The 17366-nt window shown below is 51.0% G+C and overlaps 1 protein-coding gene across 1 annotated transcript in view; it reads left to right on the top strand.

Annotated features, from left to right (window-relative positions):
* The window catches only part of PEX14 (peroxisomal biogenesis factor 14), a 980210-nt gene that overhangs the window by 534946 nt on the left and 427898 nt on the right, over window positions 1-17366 (top strand). The gene's annotated exons all lie outside the window — the stretch shown is intronic.

Raw genomic sequence — 17366 nt, 5'->3', positions numbered from 1 at the left:
TTCGACAATGTAATTCCACGTGCAGATACTTCTTCTCTTTGTCTTCTTGTTTGTCTTTTTATCATTCAGGTACTCAGGCCTCAGGTGTCACGCTCCTCCCTGGCGCATGCCGACTTCTACAGGGTTCAGCAGGTGTCCACCCTGCAAAGGGCTCTTCCCAACTGCAGACTCCCATGCCCTCTGCCTACGTTGCCTTGGCCCAGACCACGGTTGGCAATCTTGTTCAGCATGTGACTCGCTGTCCTCGAAATCGGTGAAGAACAGACTAGCCAGGTGGAGGGCGCTCTTCCAGAAGTCGCCTCCAGAGGATCTCAAGAACTTTGTGAAGCATAGAAGCAGGCCCAAGGTAGGGCCCATATGCTCCATCGCACCCCGCAAGGGAGACTCCTTCCCAGGGACTCTCCCGCGCAGGAGGGACAGGTCCGGTCCTTCTACCGGCACATGCAGCTGCCGGCCTTCGGGTCCAGGGATCCTCGGATCCTCCGGTGGCTGTGTTGAGGGACCGGAAAGTTCTTTTACCGGGACTTCACCTGAGGGGCTCCACCCTTGTACTGGCACCATGGGCGAGGGGCTACGCCCTAATACCGGAAATACGTCCAAGGGGGTGCCTAAACGTAGCTCTACCGACCTCCGGGTCGAGGGTGTCACACCTATCGGGCCTAGGCCCGAGGAGCAGGGTCGGCCTCGTGATCCACACGCAAGAGTCCTGGAGGAGGCCGAGCCAGCGGGCCGAGCAACACGTCGCAGGCACGTAGCCGGCAGCTCGACAAAATGGCCGCAGCGCAAGGAAAAGGCCGACGCCATTCCAGGAATTCGGCGAGGAACAAGTGTCAAGGTGGAACTGGCCTCAACCAGGTACGTGGCCTACAGTCTACCATATTGACACCTCTGGCTGTGCCATCTGTATTGCCATGGACATGAGAAGGACAGCCTGGCTCCGGGCAACGAAATTCAACCTGGACGTCCAGGAACGCATCCTAGATCTACCATTCGAGGGGGGGGGGCTTGTTCCATTCCTTCACGGATGAAGAGCTGGACAAAAAGAAGAACAGCTCACAGACGGCCACGTTTTTATCCATCCTTACAAAGACCAGGCCCAAATCATACACCCAATCTCAGCAATGCTCTTAGAGGGGTCGTACGTACAGAGGGTTCCGGAGCTTCCAGTAACGTAGATCCTGGCAGCCCGACTGCTCGCCGTCTCAGGATTGGCGCAAGCAACAAAAAGGGGGTGGGGGCAAGGGCTTTTTCCAGTCCCCCTCCTCCGCGACAGCCTCAGAGGCAAAGAAGGCATGACACGCCTCTTCGGGTCCACGTGTCTCCAGTGGGGGGCAGGCTTGCTCTCCATGCACATTTCTGGCACCAGAATTTCGCGGACCCCTGGATCCTTTCTGTAGTATCCATGGGGTACCGCCTCCCTATCCCAGCCTCTTCTCCCTCCTCCCCTCCACTCCCACAGGTTGGGACAGCCACTCTTTTGGCGGAGATCTGGTCACTCGTAGAGAGCCAGGCAGTGGAGGAAGAGCCAGTCTCCCAGCGAGGCTTTGGCTTTTACTCCAGGATTTTCACCATTCAGAAGAAGAACCAGGTGGGCCTGAGAGTTGTGTTGGACCTTTCCACCCTCAACCTCACCCCTGCAAAAATTCAAGATGGTCACGCCAGCTTTTATAGCGAAGACATTGGACAAGGGAGACAGAATGTGCTCCCTGGATATGAAGGACGCGTACCTACATGTCCCGATTTGGCAGCCCCATCTTTCTTTCCTACGGTTTAGGATCATGGGCTTCCATTTTCAATACAAGGTCCTTCCTTTTGGCCTCAACTCGGCCCCCAGGGTCTTTACCAGGCTCATAAATGCGGTGGTGGCCCTCTGCAGAGCACAGGGCCTCCACATCTACCCTTACCTCGACCACTGGCTCGTTAGGGCTACATCTCCGGAAGCGGTTCTCCACTCTTCCCATGCCCTTATGAACACTGCACGTTCTGCGCTTCTCGCTCAATGTCAATAATTCGCAGCTGCAGCCTACGCAGACTCTGACATTCTTGGGCCTCATCTGGGACAAGTGCTCCGAGAAGGTATTTCCGTTGACGGACAAAATCTCGGCCACCAAGAGGGCCTCTGCCCACTTCCTCAGCAGAGAAGTGACCTCGGCATGGTGGTATCAACATCTCCTGGGTCTTCTGGCAGCGGTCTTATTAGCCATCCCGCACATGAGACTAAGGATAAGGAGGATTCAGCTGCACTTCGTGGCCTCATGGAACCAGGAGCGGGGCTCTCAATCCGAGATAATCAACGTTCCTCCATCTCTCCACCCGGACCTTACTTGGTGTTCCAGAGACTGCAACCTGCGGATGGGCAAGCCCTTCCGGCCGCCCACTCTGCAGGCCACTATCACCACGGATTCCTCGCTCGAGGGCTGGGGAGCCACCCTGGATGATCTCTCGGTCCACAACACCTGGACTCGACAGGAGCAGGAATACCACATCAATCGGGCTAGAGCTGAACACCATCTGTCTGGCGCTCATAGCCTTCCTACCACTTCTCAGGGGCAAGGCTGTCCTCCTCCAGATGGACAACTCGACCAGCATGTACTACGTCAACAAGCAGGGAGGCACCAGATCCCCTCCTCTTTGCAGACTGGCAATCAGCATGTGGGAGTGGGCCCTGGAAAATAACATTTACCTCACGGCAGTCCACCTTCCAGGGGAATCCAACCTGGAGGCGGACAGGCTCAGCAGGCTGGGAGTGGACAATTACGAGTGGGTGACACATTTCACCTCCAATGGACCGCCATTAAAGCCCATGCCTTTCCGACCACTCCCCTGATTCACAGGGTACTTTGCAAAATCAAAGAGTCTCGCCAACTCTTCATCATTCTAATAGTTCCATGCTGGCCAGCCAGGCCATGGTTTTTGGAGCTGCTCAGTCTCTCGGAAGTGCACCCGATTCACCTCCCGACGGGCGCAGCACATCTTCTGGCACAGCAGGGGGGCAGAGTCTTCCACCCTGCGCCAGTGAAACTAGCCCTCACAGCGTGGTACCTGAGCAGGTAGCGCTTCTGCACCTTGGCCTCTCACAGGCCAATCTGGAGATCATACAAGGCGCCTGCAGCAAAGCTACCAGGGCCCAGTACAAAATCAAATGGACCAGATTCTGCCACTGGGCAGACTCCAAGGGAATCGGCCCCCTGGCGTGCACCTTGCACGACGTGCTCTCCTTTTTGGCACACCTCGCTCATTCAGGCGTGCAGTTGGACACCTGCCGCACATACCTCACAGCCATTGGGGCTTAAAGGAGGGCATTTTCTCCACCTCCAACCCTTACGTCAAGAAGCATCTGACGGGCCTCGCAAGGCTCAACCCGCCCGTCAAGAGACCGCACCCGGTGTGGGACCTTAACATAGTCTTGGACGCCCTGGCACACAAACCGTTCGAGTCAATGGCATCCGTGGACATCAGGCTGGTCACCATCAAGACGGACGGCCTTACTAGTCGGTCTTACCTCGGCTCGTAGAGTCAGCAAAATCCAGGTGCTGGTCGCCTATGGGCCATATACCACCTTTCACAAGGACAAGGTAGTCCTACGGACACACCCGGCATTTCTGCCCAAGGTTCTGTCTGCTTTCCAGGAATAGTCCTTCCTATGTTTTTCCCGATCCCAAGGACGAAGCACAGAGAGTGTTGCACTGCCTGCATGTCAGGCGTGCCCAGAAATTGTATGTGGGCATGCATGTTGGCCGGGAGCAGCTTGTGCTGACACTCCTACGCTTCTTTGATGGCAGAGACCACCCAGCGGGATATGGAAGCCTTAGAAGCCTGATAGCCTGGTCTTGAGCCTCCGAAAGTGACAAACGGGGCGTCTGATTTGCAGAAGCCCTTGGTCCTGTCCAAGTACAATTTTGTGCCGTTACTATAGTGAGGCAAATATTAGAAGATCAGATCTGGTCTTCTTCTGTGGCGGAAGTGTATTCCTATAATAAGCCCCTGCTGTGTTCCACTAAGTAGATTTCTGTTTCCTTTGGTTTTAGACAAAATAATGGCCCTGTGGTTTCAATGTTCAGATGCTAGGACTGAGAAGAACGCCCTACTTGGGATTTCATGTTATGTTGTGGCACTGTTACTAGAGTAGCATTACTGGATCAAAGTGTCTTCTTAGTCACGTAAAGTATGAACCTCTTTGTAGTGGTTTCTGGTCCACTGCTGTAGGCAAGCATGGTGGATGATGAAGATAGTTTTAAGGAGGATCCTGCATTTAACTGGGAGCTAGTGCTGAGAGGCAGTTGCTGAGACTCTTTGATTTTTGGTTCAGATGTATAGACAATTTGTGGGTGATCAGCATCATTGTGGCAGGGAAGATCTGGGTTGTTGATGATCTCTATTTATGTGGTCATGTAGACTTTTAAGATGTGGTACCCGCGCTTGAAGATAAAGATGATGTAGACAGCATAATTCTACACTCTGTAAGTGGTACATGTCTTTTACTGTGGACCCATGTGGACGCCATTGCAGTAGTCGTGTCTAGACATTACTGCTGCAACGGTCAAATCAGTGCAGTCTTGTGAGGTAGTCAAAGATGATGTAGCATTGTCCACAGGATGGCAAAATGTTGACTCAATGATCCTGTAGATTTGGGGTTTGAAAAGATCAGTTTGGAAGGTGATAAATGTTTCTGTACTTGTGTTGATGGGCGAGACTGTTGTCTTTGGAATGTTGCCTTAAAATGGAATTGTACCTCGAACCACCTGTCTTTAGTATTTTCCTTTGAGCTCTGAAAATGGAGAGTTATAAATAACTTATACCTAAAAAAACACAGGTAAAAATGAAGAACGCGAAAATATCCCAACTTTTATATTTAATTCTTTATTTTAAAAAGTAAAAAAAATGTAAGAATCCTGGCTGTGATCAGTATGGTCTGGAGCAGTAGAGGTGAGCAGGGAACGCTTGCATTGGCTCCTGGGGACATATAGGGGATGTGCCTCCATTTTAAAATTTTAACTTAAGGTCGAGAAGTAATTGGTGTTAGGGGATTATCTTGGGGCGGTATGGTGGGCTTTCCTAGTGCCACAGCTAAATCTATAGAAAACAAAAAATGCATTTTAAAATACAAACATTTAAACAATTTGCTTTTTAAGAAAAAAGTAAAATAATGCAATTAGTTTTTCTTTCTTTAAAATGTGTTCACGTTTATTGTTTACATACTTTCTGCTTTTCAGTCCGCGTTATTATTACCCATATAATATCACATAAGCTCTGACACAATACTGGAAATGTTTTGTTATTCATTCCTCTTTTGGCGTGAAGGAGGCATTTTTCCAACTGCTGGATGCCTCCAGGGTTCTCTTGTATGTTTAGGTGCAGCTAGATATTATCACCATACCTGGCAAGTCACCAAATAGGTTATGAATGGAGCAGGCCAGTGGAGATGCATGATATTGAAGAGGCAAGTTGCTAGTGCAGATTATGTGGTACTTTGCAGCAGATGTTAGATAATGATGACTGTATGGGTGACATCTTTACCTAATAGTTAATGTTGGTGTTGAAGGCAGTTTGCCGATTGACATGAATTCATCAATCGTAAATGGCAGTATGAAGCGACACAAGGTGACGTGGCCCATGGTATTCAAGGCTGAGGAGAGGTTGAGGAGGAACGAAGTGCAAACATTGCCCTGGTGCTACCAGAGGGCAATTCTTCACAAATGTAAAAATTGGATGTCTTGAGGGCATTGTCTCAGTTGAAACTCCAGCTGAATAAAACAACCATGTGAAAGGTGACCAATTGGAAGGTGACCCATTTTTGGAGCACTTGGATATGAGCAGTAGACTGGACATGACCTAAGGTTGTCTTGTACCTCTAGGAATCCATGCAACCTTTTGAATAAAGCATGAGGGTGATTAAGACATGGTTGAATTTCTTTTGGGGGGGGGCGAGAACTATTGAGGAGTGTATATTATACTGTTATAATGGATGTCCAAAGTCTGCATCTTTTGAATTGAAAAGTTAGCTGTTGTAAGGACATTAGGATTTTTGGTGACTGTTCGTTCTGAGGCTAAAGGTGAGGTAGAGGAAGAGACTGATGGAGGTGCTGCAGAGTGATGGAGAAATTCTCTTTGAGTTTACCTTCTTAGGAGGTGGAAGAGCAATTCTTGGAGGATCCAGCAAGTTCTCGGGAGGAGGAATCTGGCATTGATGCAGACTTGGAGGTAACAAGACTTCGAGGGGATTGTGTCCTCCGATGTATTCCACATCTTTGACAGTGATTACCACAGCTGTGCTGCTTCGGAAAACTTTTTCGGCGTAGGCGTCCTGCGTCGATGACGTCAACACGCTCCCTCGAGGACCTCTTCCGACGCCGTAGACGTCAACGGATGTTATATGTAGGGCGCATGATGCCCGTAGCCTCAGTTCAGTTTTTTCCATGAACGTGTTCGCTTCGGAATGTCGGCGCGCTTCGGTTCTCCTGTTGAATCGGTTCTTCTATTGTTGTTCGAGAAATATGTCTTCGTCTTCTGCTGCCCCGAAGTTGGGCTTCAAGAAGTGTCGGTACTGCGGTTCCAAGATGTCCCTTACGGACCTGCACAACGTCTGCCTCTAGTGCCTCGGCGAGAACCACGCCACCGATGACTGCCAGTCTTTGACGTCGAAGTCCTTGCGGGAGCGGAAGAAGCTGCTGTCGGTAGGTAGGGTTTCCAAACCACGTAAATCGAAATCCGCTGGACTTTCGACCGACGATTCGAGGGGGACTCTCCGCGTCGGCGTAAGTCCAGGGGGTCTCGTTCTAGGAGTGGGACCCGTCATTCCTCTGCCTCTTCGAGGCATTCATGGAAGCGCTGTCACCGGTCGCCTTCCCCGTCCTCTTCAGAGGACTCCGCCAGACAGCGGGTGGCTTGTCCCACGAAACACTCGTCGCCGGCCGAATGGGATGAATTCCGCCAGCAGATGATGGCGATTTTCGAATCGCAGGGCACCGTTCCGTCTGCGCCTTCGAGAGAAGCCTGTAAGGAACAGGCTAGAGACAACGCTTGCACGCCCTTGGGCTTGGGCGGTCCGCGCGATCATCGGGAACCGTCGCGGTCCCGATCGGACAAGGATGATCGCCACCGTGCCCGCTCCAGGTACCGGTCCTCAACACCGTCGAGACCGTTGGAGCCTGTGAGGCCTTCAAAGAAGGCATCGATGCCATCGGCGCCATGTCCGTTGAGGGACTTGCTCGAGGATCCGGCTCCGAGAAAGTCATCGACGCCATTCGCGCCAAGGCCGTCGAAGGATATGCTCGTGGCTCCTGCCTCGAAACCGTTGTCGAAGTCGTCGGCGCCTCGGTCGACATCGACGCCACTTCCTTCAGCGCCCTCGACGCCTTTTCAGGAAAATTTGCCAGAGGTGCCCCAGAGAGCTGTGGAAGCTCTGAGAAAGGCGCTCAGCAAGTCTGTGCGCCCTATGTTTGACCCATACTCTGTCCCTCCTCCCAGGGTGGACTTGTTCCAACCCTTGGAGTGCATTTCAGAGGTAGAGGAGGGTTCTGATGAAGAAGGGGTTGCGCCTCCTGAGGTTCCTGATGACCTGTTGTCTGGTCATAGCCAAATGGAAGACCTTCGTCAATCTTTACATGATGCCAGTGGTCTTGATACCTCGCCGGAGGTTGAGTTTGGCAGGCCTGAGCCTGGCACACATGCTGACTCCTCGTACAGGCACCTCATGTCGAGGGTGACGGAGTATCTGGGGTGGTCTGCTCCACCTGTGGATTTTCTGCAGGATAACCTGACAGATATATTGGACCAAGGTCCACCCACTGACCCGGTGTTGACTTTTCATATGGCTTTACAAAGAAGGGTGGCGGCAGCTTGGACTCCTGGCAGTGAATAAGCCGTTGCCGAAAAAATACTGCCCAGCCAGTGGTGACCCCTGCTACTTGTCTACGCACCCTACTCCGGAGAGTTTGGTGGTGCAGGCGGCTACGGCCCCAGCAAAGCAGGCTGCGTACCCTACAATGATAGGGACAACAAGCGCTTTGATGGTTGGGTGAAGAAGGTATTTTCTTCTGGGGGTATGGCTTTAAAGGCAGCCGACTCTGTTTGTGCCCTTGTAAGATTCACGCACACTCTGTGGAATTGTGTGTCTTTGGCGGCTGAACATATTCCCGAAGGGGAGGAACGGGATGGTTTTCTTGCCCTCGTTCAGGATGGCAAGGATGCCATGTGTGAAACCGTTCAGTTGGGTCTGGACGTGGCAGACTGTGTCAGCCGGTCCATGGCGGCGAGCACCGTGATGTGCAGGTTTGCGTTGTTGCGGAAGTCGGGGTTTGCTCCTGATGTACAGTCCCGGATTCTCAACATGCCCTTTGATGGTGTCCATCTTTTTGACAGCAAGGCTGATGAGAGCCTTGAGAGGTTGCAGACCTCCAAAGCTGCAGCAAAGTCCTTGAGTGCTGCAGTACGTCAACCTCCGACTTTTCATCCTAGGGGACAGCAATGGAGGGGAGGTTCCTTTCGATACTACTCTTCCTTTGGTAGATCGAGGGGAGCTGCCAGCCAGAGGGGCCACCGTAGGAGTACCAGAGGTGGAAAGCAAGGTACTCGAGGTGCCAAAGCCGCTCGGGCAGTTGCCTCCTTGCCCTCAGGCACTGCCGCAGCCGCTTCCGCTCAGTCATGAGGCCATCTTCCATGGTTCGCCGGTTGGGGGAAGGCTGGCGCAGCATCTTATAGAATGGCGTGCCATTAATTCAGATGTGTGGGTTCAGGGGATCATAGCCCACGGCTGCTGTCTTCCTTTCCGGCAGAGTCCTCACGACAATCCACCGGGGAAGCTCTCTTTGAAGCGTCCAGATCCGCTCCTTGCGCAAGAAATCTTATCCCTGCTGGAGCAAGGTGCCATAGAACTGGTACCTGTAACTGAGATGAACAAGGGATGGTATTCCCCATATTTCTTGATCCCGAAAAAAGACGGAGGATTGAGACCCATCATGGACTTGCGTGGTTTGAACAAGCTCCTCACGAAGGGTAAGTTCAAGATGCTTACTCTCTCAAGTCCTCCAGGCCCTTCAACTTTAGAATTGGTTGGTGTCTCTCGACCTCAAGGATGCTTACTTTCATGTGCCGATTCATCCCAAGCACAGGATGTTCCTGAGGTTCGCGGCTGGCGACTCGCATTTTCAGTTTTGGGTCCTGCCGTTTGGATTGACCTCTGCCGAGAGGGTCTTCACCAAGCTGATGGTGGTGGTGGCAGCGCATCTCAGTAAAGGGGGGATTCATGTCTACCCCTACCTGGACAATTGGTTGATCAGGGTGCGCTCTCCAGAGCAAGTCCTGGATCATCTGTACGTCACCTGCCACTCCCTTCACAAGCTGGGCTTCTCCCTCAACTTAAAGAAGTCTCATGTGACACACACCCAGTGGCTCTGTACTTCGGAGCAGTGCTAGACACATCCCTGGGGCAGTGTTCGCCTCCCCAGGTGAGGGCTCATCACATTCTGTAGATGGCGGACAAATTTACGTGCCCAGAGTCTCCCGGCGTTCGAGTTCTTGAGATTGCTCAGTCTCATGGCATCCTGCATTTTACTGGTGCCAGAGGCTGAGATCCCTGCAGTGGGCACTCAAGATGCGGTGGTCACAGTTCTCCGGCAGTGTCAACCGGAAGTGCAAGAGTGTCTGCTGGCGGGAATTTCCTCCAAGAGGAGCCTTGGGGGACGCGTTCGTAGTGGAGTGGTCCTCCCCACTGCTGTACGCGTTCCCTCCAGTCCCCGTCATTCCGCAGGTGTTGCGGAGGTTCAGTTCCTGGATGATCCTCATCCCTCCGGCATTGGCCAGGAGAGCGTGGTACCCAGACCTTCTAGACATGTCCATCCGCCCTCCTCATCGTCTTCCCTACCGAGACGATCTGCTTTCACGGAAGGGGGGTTGAGTTCTCCATACAGAGGCCAAGCCTCTCAGCCTTCATGCTTGGTATCTGAAAGGCTGAGATATAAGGATTGGGACCTCCTTGAAGACGTGATGGAGGTGTTGCTTTCGGACAGAAGGCCTGCAACGAAATCCCTGTACCGTTGCCGTTGGAAGATGTTCTGTGATTGGTGCAGGATACAGAATGTGGATCCTTTCCAATGTTCCATTCCTTTTGGTTTTGTCTTTTTTGCTTTCTTTAGCCCACAAGGGCCTGCATGTGGGTACCATTAAGGGTTACCTGGCGACGTTGTCCATATTTAAGCGGTCGTCTGAGGAATGTTCTTATTTTTAAATCCCTTTGATATCTCAGTTTGTAAAAGGGCTAACTAATATGTTTCCACCATCGCCTTTCCAGGTGCCGGGATGGGATTTGTATTTGGTTTTAAAGTTCCTAATGGGAGCTTCGTTTGAGCCCTTAAATTCTTGTCCATTGAGACTGTTGTCCTTTAAGACTGTATTTTTAGTTGCGGTTACTTCCGCTCGCAGAGTGAGTGAGTTGCAGGCACTTTCCGCCAAACCACCCTTCGCTGTGGTCCATAAGGACAGCGTTGTTCTTGGGGTTCGTCCTTCTTTTCTTCCGAAGGTTGTGTCGGAATTCCATCTGAGCCAGAAGGTAATTCTTCCTGCATTCTATCCTCCTCCACATCTTGGTAAGGAAGAGGAGAGGCTCCATAGGTTGGACCCTAGGAGAGCTTTGAGTTTCTATCTCTCACGGATGTCCCGGGTCAGAGTGGACAATCAGCTCTTTATTGGTTACGCTGCAAGGCGTTTAGGTCAGGCTGTTTCCAAGCAGACCTTGTCTAGATGGATCATTTTGACGATCTCTGAGTGCTATCGTTTGGCTGGAAAGGACCTTCCAGTAGGCTTACGGGCTCATTCTACTAGGGGTATGGCTGCCTCCACTGCACTAAAGAGGGGTGTTCCGATTCGCAATATTTGCAACGCAGCCACATGGGCCTCTGTCCATACTTTTGTGAAGTATTATTCCCTGGACTCTATCCAGGGGCAAGATTTGGCCTTTGGCAAGGCAGTCCTCTATTCTGCAATTTGATTGGGCATTCTAAAAAATTCTAAATTCTTTTCCCACCTGCTTACGTTGGTACTGCTTTGGGAGTCTGTCAAAGATGTGGAATACGTCGGAGGACACAATCCCCTCGAAGAACAAGTTACTTTCTTACCTGGTAATGTTCTTTCGATGGGATGTTCCTCCTACGTATTCCACATCGTACCCTCCCTACCTGCCCCTCTACAGAATTTCTTATGCGATTGAAGCTTCCGTTTCCGCAAGGCTTTCTGTAGTATTACTGGCAGGAGATTGGTGCCACACGTTCTGGGGGAAAAAACTACAACTGAGGCTACGGACGTCATGCGTCCTACATATAACATCCGGTGACGTTGACCGTCGGAGGAGGTCCTCGAGGGAGCATGTTGACATCATCGACGCAGGACGCCTACGCCGAAAAGGTTTTCCGAAGCAGCACAGCTGTGGTAATCACTGTCAAAGATGTGGAATACGTTGGAGGAACATCTCATCGAAAGAACGTTACCAGGTAAGAAAGTAACTTGTTCTTGGCTCTCATTGGGTCCTGTTTGTATCCTTTGTTGCATAGGCAGGCTGTGGCTTGACGGGCAAGACCTACCTCTTTTCATCAGCCCCAACATGGCACATTAAATATATACTGGAATGAAGGTGGAGGGAGCAGGCACTTCATTTCATGTGTTTCTACATGCCTTGGCTCATGACACTGTGGAATGCTCAAACATCTGACCAAGGCTAAGCCATAGATAGGTGGTGTATCCTTAAGCATGTTGCAAGCAAGCACAAGACTAGGGGTTCTGCATCATTGACATAAAGAGGAAACCAAAAAAGGTGACTTTCTCGCTTTTCAGGGAACATTTGCAAACCTGGCAAATTCTGATTTCTGAAATACCACACCTTCGAAATGTTTTTGGGGGCCTAGGGAAGTGAGTAGAAGGGCTTTGCCATCTGTTTTCTGGCCCATGGTTTGAACATGCCCAAGCTCACTAACCAGTGAGTATATTCCAGACATACCCCCTGGGGAAGTGAACACCTGTGTTCTCCAGCTAGCTCTCCTCTCGGCCCTGTATTGCCTGCTACAGACCAGGAGAATTTACGACCGTAGGCCCTTGGACATTTTTGTCCAAAAATTACTACTTTTGATTTGGCCGGATTAACAATCGGCTCATTCCTCTGCATGATCACCTCCAGGGAATTCAAGAGTCTCCGTAAGCCCACCGCTGTATTGTCTAATAAAACAATATCCTCTGCATACATCAGCCATTTAATAGAATTTAAGCCCATCTTTAGGCTTGCCAATGCTGCAGAATCTATTTTGCGTCCAAAATCTGCCAGATATGCGTTAAATAGAAATGGGACGACCATACAACCTTGTCGCACACCTCTGCCTATATTAACCTGTTCAGAGAGTTGGCCTTTGATGTTTAGCCTTACTCTAACAGTACCAGAGATGCTAACAAATTCACTAGCGATTTTGGCGCTCCCCAACTGTCCAATTTAGTTCAAAGGCGATCTCTATTTACTCGATCGAAAGCACTAGACCAGTCTATAAAAGCTGCATAGAGGTTCGGTGCTTTATTTATGCCCCTTTTCTCACAAAGGGCAGCCAGTTTTACTTCTTTGAGTGATGATGATTGGCCCCTTCGAAAACCTGTCTGCTGCTTTGAAAGAATATTATTCAACTTTTCCCATTTTTCCAGCTCTTTCAACAAAGGTTTGGCGAAGAGCTTACTCTCGACATCGAACAGTGTGATAACTCGATAATTTGCAGAATTCCCTCCATCCCCCTACTTGAAAATAGGGATGATGGGGGCGCTGTTGCGCATGTAGAAAATTGCCGCCTAAACCCGTTGCTCCTTCATCACCTCAAGATCCTGCGCTTGAAGATCCGCTCATAGGCTGTCTAGAGGGCTAAAACCTGCTGGAGCGGTTGCCGGTGTACTCATCCACAACTTGTGAAAATCTGAGCCAGCTGCGGTACGGACTGCTGAGATCTGGCTATTAACAGACCCGCCGACGCGAGCGGCGGTGTCGCGCCGACGCGCAGAACCAGGAGAATTCACCCGGTGGCCGTGGTTGCTGAGCGCTGCAGGCCGCGAGTGGGCGGAGTCCATGCTGGCGGCTCTTGCCCGGCCCTGCTATCCGGCCTGTGCTCTTCACGAGGTGGCGCTTGGAGGTGCCTGTCTCTTCTTCTGCGCCGAGGGCCAGGCTCTACCCTGGCCCTCGGCGCCGAACTGCTTGATACTCGACCGCCTCCTTCCCCCTGATCGCGGAGTATCAGAGCCCACGCCCGCGCATAGACCTGCAGGCAGTGGAGCTGGACAACCAAGTAAGCGGCCAGCGAGAGGTGGTAAGGAAGACACGGTGTGCCGGTCTTGCCGCGGAGGTGGCTCCTGGCGGCTCCTTGCGTGTTTCAACATATGAAGCGCTTCTGTGCGCTGGATGCCCCCGGCAGACATTTCACCCCTGCATTGTGATTTATGAGAGGTTCAGATTCCTCGTTAACTCCTGATGCCTCCTGGCGCGCCTGCAAGAAATTGCGCGGGATCGTCTGGCAAACACACAGCAGCCCGAAGGATTACACCCCTTGTTGACATGTGGGGGTTCCAGGGTCGGCACACGGCTGCCATACTGCCGCATTCTGGACGACCCGCAGACTCTTACACACCCGGCATACTCCAAACTGGGCGAGGTGCCCAGGAGTGGGGCTCTTTTGACATTGTTCATGTGGGGGGGACGCAATTCAGAAATATGCTCCGGAATGGCACACAAGACCTGCTAATTTAGGGCTATGGACTTCCTGATCCCTGCCCACCTCTTTAGGCCTTCAAATACTCTGTGAAGCCGATTGGGACGCACCGGGCAGCTCGGCGGGCTCAGCTCTCAGTTGATTGAAGTGGTGCCTCGCCGCCGCCATACCGCTGCTGCGCGGCCTTTCTTTATACGCCCTGCAAGCTTGGTCAAACCTGGTGGTGCTACTACACTGGTCGTGGCGCCTGGGAGTACTGCTGGCCCTCGCCCACGGTCTGAGGTTTAGACCCTCCTGAGCTTCTGTGACAAATCCAATATACACACGTGACTCGGTGTAAGCATGGGGGAGCCAAGCAAGTCAAATAGGGCATCCAAAACCCCCGCTGGCAGGAAGAAGGGCCCTATGGACACGTTTACCAACACGGCTAGCCACGCTGTGACGGTGGACACACATCCGGATGAGGGTGCTCAGGGCGAACAAGACGGAATGGATAGAGAGGATAAACTGACCGCACTAGTACAGAACGGATTCCTTGCAGTGAACACTAAACTGGACGAAATAGTTGCCACCATCGGCTCCTTGAGAGCCAGAGTAGACAAGGAGAGTGCATGTGTCACTGAGACTGAGAACAGGATAAGTGTGAACGAAGATACTATTGCCCACCACAGTCGAGATATATCCTACATCAAAAACACGATGAACAAATTACAGAGCAAATGTGAGGACCTCGAATCCAGGTCAAGGAGGAACAATGTCCGCGTGGTCGGAGTGTCAGAATCCTTCGGCAGGGGCCAAATGGAGAAACATGTGGAAGAACTTTTCAAATCCTTATTTGGGCTCGAATCGCTCTCTGAGAATTTCCTTGTGGAAAGGTTGCATCGTACTCTAGCACCGGTACCCAAACCAGGAGCCCCGCCACATACAATAATTGCTCGCCTCCTGAATTACAGAGACAGGGATACAATCCTTCGGTTGGCAAGGGAGGCTGGTACATTGCAATATGAGAGAAACCGTATACATATATACCCAGATTTCTCCGCCTCTGTCCAGGCAAGCAGACGCTCTTATGAACCGGTTAAGAAACTCCTTAGAACACGGCAGATCACGTACGCCTTGATGTTCCCGGCCAAAATGAGAATTCAGCATGCAGGAAGGGCACACTTTTTTGAAAACCCATCTGAAGCTCTATCTTATTTTGAGTCCTCTATACCCCTCCCTCCAAGAGGGGAACGACCTGCGCCGAACAATAGACCCCGGCCGGCGGACTAAGATGTATGTACTTTTCTGATCTGGTTGCAGCGAGTTTGGGCCTTACTTCAGGGTCCCTGGTAAACTGATACAAAAGATGGCCATCTTCTGTGTTTGGTGGTGGTTGGGAGCCGGGGATGGCGGTCATGTGAGGCAACATGACTACCCCGGGAATATTCCACAAGTTAAGGGACAGACATCGTCAAGTTGGGGGTGACGATGAGGGTGGTGGGCAGGGTGGGGGGGTTGTATGGGGTTGTTGTCAATATAATATCCCATGGTTTGAATTGGGAAAGGCCCCCACCATATGGCACCTTGCCCTGAGGGGGTTATCGGGGGAATTGGTTATAGGTTACTGTTTAAACAAGTGGTCTGTGAGATTCTGACACGATCCATGATATTTGAATGATACATCCAAGAGGTTGGCTATTCGAACATTTCGATGTAAGACTTGGACCACGCATTGAGGGTTAAACCATTTTCATGGAATGTAAGGGGACTGAATAATCGGTTGAAGACTAAGAAGGTTGGACATTATATTGTCAGGCATGGCGCTCAAATTGTTATGCTACAAGAAACACATACTGTTGATACTAGTAATGAGTGCATACTGCCCGGCTGGGGCAAATCCAGGTTCTTTACAAACTATTCATCTCAGTCCAGGGGTGTCGCCACGCTCATACATCCAAATCTGGGATTCCGGCCCGATGGCCATAAATTAGATCCCCTTGGTAGGTATGCTCTGGTGTGGGGCTCGATTGCAGGACAGCAGATACTACTGGTTAACACATATGGCCCGAACATTGATGACCCCGCCTTTTATACAAATATATACCAATTGCTATCTGCCATTGATATTCCTACTATAGTCTGGGGTGGGGACTTCAACATTGCAGTGGACCCTAGACTGGACAGATCCAGCACGGTCTTTAGAGCACAGAGTAGGGCTGTTCTTACTTTGCGACATGTCCTTTCTCAGCTCTCCCTCGAAGATGCCTGGCGAGTGATGCATCCGAGAGGAAAGGCCTGCACATACTACTCTTCGGTTCACGATTCCGAGTCCAGAATTGACTATTGGTTTGTTTCCCCCGCTATGCTTGCTGTAACAAAGTCGTGTGAGATACTGTCCCGTACACTGTCTGACCACTCCCCGATAGAACATTTCAAAACTGCCCTAGATCTCCCAGAAGATGGAGGATGCCCGGGGGGTTGCTTAGTGATTCTGGGGTGGTAGAGGGGCTACACACCGAAATCGCGGAGTTCCTCGAAATTAACATGGGCTCAGTTGATAGATGTTCCACGGTATGGGAATCCTTTAAGGTCTGGGCTAGGGGGACGCTGCTATCCAAATCCGTGGGTCTCCTGAAAGGGGTTAGAGCTGACCTGACCCAGACTGAAGACGAACTGGGGAAACTGGAGGACGAGTACGCTCGTACACATGATAAGGCCATACTAGCTGAAATACAGCAACATCTCCAGGAATTTGGCAGACTAGCTGCTAGAGAAGTACAGTACATGGCGGCCCCGGTCCAAGCCCGTAAATATGGTGAGGGCAACAAAGCGGGAAGGACACTGTCTAATTTACTGAAACAGGACAGGCACCCTAATCGAATTACTAGCATACAAACGTCTGGCAGAGAGATTTTACGGAATGAGAGTGAGATCAATGTTGAGTTTGCTAAATTTTATCAACAGCTGTATAGCAATAGAGACACTAAGACAATCATGGAAATCAGGGCATACTGGAGACACTGACAATGCCGAAACTCCCTGAAGAGACCCGCCTGGCAATGGACCAACCTCTCACTACTGACGAGCTTGCTGAGGCGATTCGAACATAAAATAAAGCTCTCTTGATGCATAACTGAATTAGGATGCACTTACTGTGTACCACATGTCTTTGATACCAGGCATTGGGTGCCGCCATTGGGCTTTAGTTATACTCACCCCCTTCCAATATGTCTGCCAGATACTCATCAGTAGTTTAGCCCTTTCTTTATGTTCCCTGCACATTCCGTGCTGTGTCTAGGTTCCTATACTTTCAATCGCACACCGCCAGTTTCATGACGTTCCCTGGTTTCCATGGACGCTGTCCTCGCTGGAGGACGCCGCTAGCCCGCTAGATTCGTATGTTTACTGACCCTTCTTAGCTACTATTTTTACTCGAACCCTTGCCGACACGCACATACATTATGTGTTCCTGTTAATGCAGATAGCCACCACTACCGTGATTGCTGCTCTATTCACTGTTTTTGAGTGCCGCTTTCGATCGGTTCCATGACGACCAGCTGCTCCGTTTGGTAGTATACTACATTTTAGCAAACTTCAGTGTTTGCCTTCGGCTGTAATAAGGTCAGTTGCCCCCCACTGTTACTGCGAACCTTTTACCTACCT

Source organism: Ambystoma mexicanum, chromosome 8 (assembly GCF_040938575.1).
Source record: "Ambystoma mexicanum isolate Mex_15411 chromosome 8, UKY_AmexF1_1, whole genome shotgun sequence".
Taxonomy (NCBI): domain Eukaryota; kingdom Metazoa; phylum Chordata; class Amphibia; order Caudata; family Ambystomatidae; genus Ambystoma; species Ambystoma mexicanum.
Note: the sequence above shows the minus strand (reverse complement) of the source record. Positions and strands in the feature narration are given on the sequence as shown.